This window comes from Marmota marmota, unplaced genomic scaffold (assembly GCF_001458135.2).
Source record: "Marmota marmota marmota unplaced genomic scaffold, marMar, whole genome shotgun sequence".
Taxonomy (NCBI): domain Eukaryota; kingdom Metazoa; phylum Chordata; class Mammalia; order Rodentia; family Sciuridae; genus Marmota; species Marmota marmota.
In genome coordinates, this window is record NW_026005359.1 from 94,025 (window position 1) to 102,883 (window position 8,859).

The 8,859-nt window shown below is 37.1% G+C and overlaps 1 long non-coding RNA gene across 1 annotated transcript in view; it reads left to right on the forward strand.

The window, feature by feature from the left end:
- LOC125614638 overlaps positions 1 to 8,298 on the forward strand; it is a 26,338-nt gene extending 18,040 nt beyond the window's left edge. The window contains exon 3 of the long non-coding RNA XR_007345209.1: positions 8,132 to 8,298. This is a non-coding gene — a long non-coding RNA (uncharacterized LOC125614638). The remainder of the gene's footprint in view (positions 1 to 8,131) is intronic.
- The last annotated feature ends 561 nt before the right edge of the window (positions 8,299 to 8,859 follow it).

An 8,859-nucleotide genomic window follows, 5' to 3' on the forward strand; every position in this document is an offset into this window, starting at 1 on the left:
TATATATATATATCCCCGTGGGGATGTGTCTTAGTAGTTGAGTGTTCTGGAGTTCGATCTCCAATATCCCCCATAAAAAATGTACAAGGGGCTGGGGCTGGGGCTCAGTGGTAGCTCACTTGTCTGGCACATGTGTGGCTCTGGGTTCAATTCTCAGCTCCACATATAAGCAAATAAAAAATAGGTCTATTAACAACTAAAAATATATATTTTTAAAAATACTGCACCAAGTTATTGACATGAACTTTGATCTAATTCGCTGTATACTTTAGCCTTTGACATTGAAATTGGCCAAGCATGGTGGTGCATGCCTGTAATACCAGTTGTTTACAAGACTGAGACAAAAGGATCATGAATTCAAAATCAGTCTCAGCAATTGCGAGGCACTAAGCAACTCAGTGAAACCCTGCCTCTAAGAAAAATACAAAATAGAGGTAGGGATGTGGCTCAGTGGTAGAGTGCCCCTGACTTCAATCCCTGGACTTCAACTCACACACACACACACACACACACACAAATGGAGCTGGGTAAATAGCTCAGCTTGTAGAGTGCTTGCCTTCTTAGCATGAGGCCCTGGGGGTCAATCCCCAGTAGAGAGAGAGAGAGAGAGAGAGAGAGAGAGAGAGAGAGAGAGAGATTGAACTTGCATGAAATTTAAATTCAAGTTAGTCCCACTTTTATTTTTTTTTCTGCCACACCAGAAGAAAAGAGTTTTCTGAAATATTTGGAATGTTTCTGTTGGTTATTTATTTATTTATTTATTTATTTATTTATTTATTTAATTTATTTTTTTTATGTGGTACTGAGGATCAAACCCAGGGCCTTGTACATGCTAGGTTAGTGCTCTACTGCTAAGAAAAAACCCCAGCCCCTTCTGTGGGTTATTTTAATAAAATGGTCTGACAATAAATAAATAAACAAACAAATAAATAAATAAACCCTCAATTTACAGTTTTTAAAAATCCTTAATTGGGACACATAAACCTCATTTAAGAGAGATTCAATCTTTTTAATGTCACCTAATTTTATTCTGATTTTTTCTCATGTGAAAACCTCAGAATGGTAAATTATTTTTTTTTTTAAAATGCCCTCCATTTCTTGAAGGAAAACATTATAAATGATGCATCCATTTGAAATAAAACATAGGAAAATAATGATTGGTAATGCTGAAAGTGAAGTTTTGAGATGAACCAAAACTTCTCAGTTTGCCAATTGCATCTGGGTGCTTGTCTCATAAGTTTTGAAGAAAAAAATCTATTCAAGCAAGAAGAAATAGAACTTCCACCATGTGGTATGAGGAATAATACCAGAAAAAAAAAAAAAACTCATTTTGGTATGCCATCTTAGAAGTTTACAGATAGTTTTGGGCAGAACATTAAGCAAAATTTACTTAAAATAGGCTTCAGAAAAGGCATCCTGACTATCATATAGGTTCACTTTCTTTATGTGACCCATACTCATTTCTTCAACTTCCATCAGGAATCACCCCTGCAACAAAGGACTTTGTTGAAGGTGATTCCACAAGTGGACTTCAAGGTCTTTTACATTTGAAATAGGCCTTAATGGTGCTCAATAACATATCTTCCAGTTAGCCTCCACATGTGTTTGAGTGAGGCCCATTATCCTGATTACATGGTCATTATATCTAATCTATTTTATTCTTATTCACTGTGAACAGAGAACCCTAGATTTGGATATGTGAACAGAGAGCTAGAAAACTAGGGGTTTATTCTGAGACCTATGGAGAGCTAAGCTGAAGTTCTGGATTTCAGATTTTTGTTCTGAATTTGAGATACTGCTTCCCTGATGTTTAAAAACTCACCACTCATGAGGAGAATGAGGTAAAAGGCAGCATCAACAAATTAGTGAGGCCCTAAGACACTCAAAGAGACCCTGTTTCTAAATAAAAATATAAAAAAGGGGTGGGGATGTGAATCTTTGGATGAACGCCTCTGGGTTGAATTTCTGGTACCAAAAAGAAAACAATGCATGCACACACACACACACACACACACACACAAACACACACACTAAATTAAATGCATAAATGAATTAATATATATTTTTTAAAAAACCCTCATGAGTAACAGGCCCTAAAATCAACAGCCTATCTCAAGCATGCATACAACAAATGGATTTGGGGTTCTCTCCTGATAATTATCTCAGTGTTCACTACACACTCTGGAGATACACTGGACTCATCGCACATGGATGCCCACTGCATCTCACATTAACCACATATATTTCAAATTAATTTGTCTTTTGAAAGCACCTATATATGGCACTCTTTGGATATATACATTTGGTGTGTCTTCAAATTTGTCACTTTTATGTATTATGTTCTTTTCTTTACTCTCCTTCTTTATTGAGTCAGTAAGTAGTAAAACACCGTTTCCATGTACCTTTACACTTTGTCATGGCTACAAGCCGACTTTGACAATTCCAGTCACATTACATCTTTGCACTTGTTAGTTATTCACTTATTAATTTATTTATTCCATTATTTATTTGTTCCTTCATTAATTCAATTTTTTTAGTTGTCATTGTTTTTACATTACTGGTGATTATATAATTGCACAAATATTCTGAATGTTAACTTTTTCTTAAATACTGTTTTATATGTTTATTCATACATTTACTTTTCATTTAAATGTTTTTTCCTTGGCCAAGCATGATTTATATTAGACCTTAATATTTGTTTATGAAGACTAGATAAAATCACATTATTCCAAATAATTCAAGGATCTATCATCTTAGCAGAACCCTAATCACCTACTAAAGTTGACCCAGTCTGGGCCAACTTAAAGCTGTGTCAAAGCTCCTCTTTTTTCTTATACAAGACTTAATAAAGAATTCCTCTCTCACTTTTATATGTTGGAGAGCAGACTAACTTCCCAAAGAAGCAGTTAATAACCTAGATGAGTTTTCCAACTAGCTCACTATTACTTTTAAATTATTTACATCCTTGACACTAAGAGTGTCACTGATTACTTTTTTATTTTACAAGTGTTAGACCAGGACACAAGAAAAGACCACTGACTCCAATTAGAATCAAATTAAAGCAAGCTTATTATTTCGACCAGCCGGGCTGCCTCTCCCTCCCAAAATGGCGGGAACAAGACAGCCCCCCAGCTTTCCTGCAGCCCAGCTTTATAGCCCAGAAAGTTACACAAAGGGGGCGTTACAGATAACAGAACTCTGACAAGCATCACACTAATGGTAGTTTACAATTTTTTGCTGGCCCCAACATCCGAATTTATGAGGACCATTAGAGCCTCAGAGAGTGTTGTTGTCTGGCCAGGGAAGGCCAATATTTATGAGGTATCACTAAAGTTTCAAAGAAGGCTGCTATCTGGTCAGAGAGCCAGGCATGGGTGAGTTCAAGGCATGGGCAGGCATTCCAAGCAGGCTCAGAATTTGCAGTAATTTATAGTAAAGCCAAAATTATCTTTTCATGGTTTTGTGACGAGATGAATCCCAATTTTAAGAAAAGATCAGGTTGGGTCTATCATTCCCCCCTTTTCTTATGTGTCCCTTTCAAATCTTTGATAGGGTAGGGGAAGAGCACTGAGGGAATTTTAATCCCTCAGGCAACAGTCTCCAACTTTTTAGAACTCACCCAAAACCGGTCTCCCTGATTTTACCTGACTTAATTGATTACTTATATTGATAATCTATTTATTTTTGGATCCATTGTTGTAAGAAGAGGGGCATCACTCATTTTGGCTTCTTCTGAGCTGAGAGTGGGTGATGTGAGGGGGCATGGTGTGAGGGACATGAGTTTCCTTTTAGTTCAGTTTGAAGTCTGGATGGGGAAGAACAGGTTGTAAAGTCATCTGGGGATGGGTGCTTCTATGAGATAAACAAAAACCATAAGTACTGAATAAATGTTGCAGCAGCTGGAACATGTCACTGTATAGAAGTTCCCTCACCAGGCCTTAATATCCCCAGTTATCAGGACTGTAAATTTAACATTTAACTTTTAGTGTTACAGTTGTCCCTCCCCATAAGATACAGTTTAATAATTTAATGTCATCTGATCTTGCAAAATCCTTTTACTAGTATGACCTCTGTGTCTAATAGAGAAACCTTTAATTCTGTTACTCAGGGCTGGATAATCGTACTAGCAAACACCAAGCCTACCTGTGTAGGTTAGGAATATTTGTAGGCCTTAAAGTAAAAACTTCTGTCTCTGGCAGCTCCTCTTGATAGTCTCTTTTTATAGTTATCAGGCATTTCTGTCTGAGAATCCTTCTTTGTAGCCTCCAGTCTTACTTATTTTGGGAGGCTAACATAAAGTGTATACCTTAAATTATTACTATCATCATCATCATCATCATCATCATCATCATCATCATCATCATCATCATTATTTAAAATGCCCAGGAATGGCTGTATTTTGGTTTTAACTGTCTTTGCTCAGTGTTTAAGATGAAGCAGTCAAACTGACTTTTGTTTCTATCTATTGTTAACAGTCAGCTGAGCTTTTATGGGAGTCATTCCTGGGGAAACTTGAGAGCAGCTTCTCAGTTCTGCTAGTGCCATTTGCGCTAGGATGGGTCCAGGCCTTGCTTGACCATGTGGCTTACCTCAGAAAAATCTGGGGTATATCCCTTATCTGATGACTCTCCTCTTCATAGCAAATGCACTGATTGGCTTTCTGTTTTCCAGTGGTCTCATTAATCTCCCTGATCGGTAGGTTATGTGGCCCAGAGTTGCAAAGCTCTTTAGAGAAGTCCCCTGTTCCCTGGATTCAGACTGACTCAGAGGGCAAGAGCCAAATATTGTTTTTTCTGGCCCTTTTAATTTAACTTGAATTTTAAAACTTAATCTTAAACATCTAGCAAATAAATTTTAACAGACTTATATTAAGAGTACTGGGCTTTAATGTCTATAACTTTATAATTATTTATCTTTTTATTAATTGGGATCTGTATTATCCTATCTGTCTTGTAGGTGATGGCTTATTATCTTAAATGTTTTAGTTCTAAAGCTGATCTTTGCTTTTTAAATATAGTTTTACAAAGTTTACATAAATTGTTTGAGGTCACATGAACATTAGCTAACACCATATGATATCACATTTAAAACATGAATTAAAGAAAGGCTGAAAGTTTTTAACCTTTTTATAGATTAGGCTCTCATTAACTTAAAATACATTTAAATTGTTCCCCAATGTAAAAAGTAACATAAAACTTTACATATCTTATTGATAACAGGTAAATAAATCCCCAATATATTTTTTACCATACAGCATCAGAACACCAGCTTGATATAATGCTCTTTTAAAGTTTCTACCTTACAGACTTGTATACCTGGAAGATATGAGCACATTAATAGCATCACAATTACATTGATGTTTTTATATTAACCAAGTTTAGCTTTTTAAGAAAAATGACAGTATAATGCTCTAAAATAACAGTTCTTATTTAACCAGTTGTTTAATTTTTATGGTTGCTTGCTCTAGGAAAAAAATAAATAAATAAAACTTAATAAACACAATGTTATGGGTAAACTTATGTTTTAAGAAATTTTTGTCTCTTTAACACATGACTGATTTTTACAATATTATACAGACCTTAGTACAAACTTATACAGACCTTAGTAAATCAATCAGATATCTAAAAAAAGTACTCATGAATGAGTAATCCCATATCAAATTTATTTTATTTATTCTATCAAAATATTAGACAAGTGTATTGAACAGTGCTAGCCATTTTTTTGTTGAAGGAAAAGTCCTAGAACCAAGACATATTAGACATTTTATAGACATTAATATTTTATGAGTTTTTTGAACACCTGGAAAAACTTGTAAGCTTAAATTTAAAGACATTTATTTTTATCTGTTTATCCAATTTAAATAGAACCATTTAAATTATATGAATTAAAGATCTTTGGATCCACTTTTTAAAATTTGTTTTAATGAGCGCTCCTTATATATGTTAATTTGTATATCCTATATATGATATACGGACATAGGTATATATAGACATACAACACATAACACAAGTGTGCACACATAAAAATAGTAAAGGCCTTGTAGCTTTTCGCAGGTGAAATCTCCATTGCAATGTTTCAAAAACTCCACAGTTGGTCAAAGGTAGAACTGATCAGAAAAACCTTAACCTAGGTCTGTAGGATCAAAATCATGAGCTCAAAAAAAATACAGAATCTAATGAAAAAACAAGAGTCCTAGAAAAAATGACTGGCCAGTAATTAGTAAATACCATACAATTTACTTTTTTTCCTTAGGCCTCAGATCAGTCTCCTACTGAGCTTGCAGGCTTCTTTCATTTGCATTTCAACATAAGTCCTGGCTGAGGTCTGGAGTGAGCAGGGAAAAACTGCTATTCTGAGCAGACACCTCAGGCCTAAGGCATTTTAACCATAAGTCATAATTTTCAGGTTCGGATGTTGAAAATTATGATACAAATTTAAGATACAATTCACAAAATTTTATATCTTTACATCTTGTTTTGTCAACAGATACCATACTATGATTGATTATCCTTGTCCAAATTAATGCACTGGTACACACAATGACATTTTCCCAGGCTACCCAATTCAAAATTGGTTAAAAAAAAAAAAAAAAAGATTGAATGATTGGGAAGTTACTTGCCAACTTGGAAGTAGAGTTCTTTAGTTTTCCATCCTAAGTATTTAAGTTCTCTGGCATGAATTATCTGAATTCAAAAACTAAACAATTACCTAAACCCAAATTTTAACTGCAAGATTGTGCAATGCTTCAAAAACCCATTCAGATACCAAATTGTTACAATAAAACATCATCTTTCAGACTCACATTCAGCCAAGATCATTCCCAAGAAACAATTTATAATATCAACACACTATTTCACATGTCTTAAAGGGCCAGAAACAAAGATACAGGACAGACAGAAAGGATCTCCAGACTATGGCTGACAGACAGAAACCTTTAAAACAGAGCAGATAAGAGAAAAATCTCCTACACCAGTGGCACCATAGATGTCCCCACAAGGGGACCAGATGTTTTCACAGAGGGGCAACCTGAAATGTAAAATCAAGGGTCTCCATGGTGACTTTACTGCATTTAGTGTCCCCTTTTTCTTTTTCTCTTTTTTTAAGAAGACAGAGGTGGCATAATCCTTACAGTGCAGGGAAGGAAGGAAGGAATTCCCCGAAGCAACAGGGCTTCAGCAGCAGCTGGGAGTCCCTGAGTCCCTCCTTTTACTTACAGGATTAGCTCCTCTGGTTTGGTTCCACCTTGAAGCCAATTAATGGCAATTTAATAATGAGGACAGGGTTTTGAGAAAAAGAAAAAGGGAGGTTTATTGCTTTGCTAACAAAGGAGAAACACAGGGAACTCTGCCCAAAGGTTGTGACTCTCTTGATCTGGAGGGACAAGGGGTTTTAAAGGAGTCTCATTTGTTAACCTGGGAGATACTCAGTTCTTAGATCCCCAGAAGGCATTGCCCTCTGCAGTGGGTGTGCTCCAGCAGCCAGCTAGGGGCTTCTCTCATCCTGCTTAACAAAGTTAAGGGGTAAAGTTCATCACAGTTCCTTAAAACACAGTCCAAAAGGGTGTCAGGCTTATTGTTTTATTACCCATTTTCACCTCCAATATCCGTAAGTTTTTACCACAGAAATCACACAACAAATCGCACAAAAACAAACAAACAAAAAACATATAGAACACAGAACAAAACACAAGAAAACAGAAACCTGGACCCAAAACAGAAAAACAGAGGAGCAATGCAACATCTTGCTAAAGCTCTGGGGTAGGAGCACTTGCATGCCCATTGGCACTTCTCTACCCTTCCAGAGGAATTCCCTACAGAACAGAACAGAGGACAGAATGATTTCTCGTTACTGTCCCGGACAGGAGTATATGTGAGCCTCGCCAGGCCACCTCTCTGTCATCAGAAGAGATCTCCCTTAACTGGATACCAGATGTTATAAAGGCGCCACTTACCTATGGAGGCTTCCTCCACCAGGTGCTTGCTGATAGTTTTAGTGTGGCAGTTCACTGCAGTGCTCTGGGGAATGAAGGCTCACTCACGAAGGCCTTGGAATCTCTCAAGTTGCGCACCCCCTAGAGTGGCTCTCCAGCCCGGAGCCCTGGAGCTAAGGCCAGCTTCAGAATTTCCAGCAGTCTGGTCTTGTGATCTGGTCGGGCAGGGTCATCTCACTGGGGAACTCCAAAATGTTAGATCAGGACACAAGAAAAGACCACTGACTCCAATTAAAATCAAATTAAAGCAAGCTTATTATTTCAACCGGCTGGGCTGCCTCTCCCTCCCAAAATGGCAGGAACAAGACCGAAGCCCAGCTTTCCTGAAGCCCAGCTTTATAGCCCAGAAAGTTACACAAAGGGGGCGTTACAGATAACAGAACTCTGACAAGCATCACACAAATGGTAGTTTACATTTTTTTGCTGGCCCCAACATCCGAATTTATGAGGACCATTAGAGCCTCAGAGAGGGTCATTGTCTGGCCAGGGAAGGCCAAGATTTGTGAGGCATCACTAAAGTTTCAGAGAGGGCTGCTATCTGGTCAGAGAGCCAGGCATGGGTGAGTTCAAGGCATGGGCAGGCATTCCAAGCAGGTTCAGAATTTGCACTAATTTATAGTAAAGCTGAAATTATCTTTTCATGGCTTTGTGGCGAGATGACTCCCAATTTTAAGAAAAGATCAGGTTGGGTCTATCAACAAGATCTCTCTCTCTCTCTCTCTCTCTCTCTCTCTCTCATATTACAAATTGAAATCAGATATGCTTTTTTGCTAAGAAACACTCTCAGCCTTTAATAAAATATTCTATAAAGCAAAAGGGTTTTGCTTATTTTCTTAGAGGCTCACTAAATTGCTGAGGCTTGCTGACTT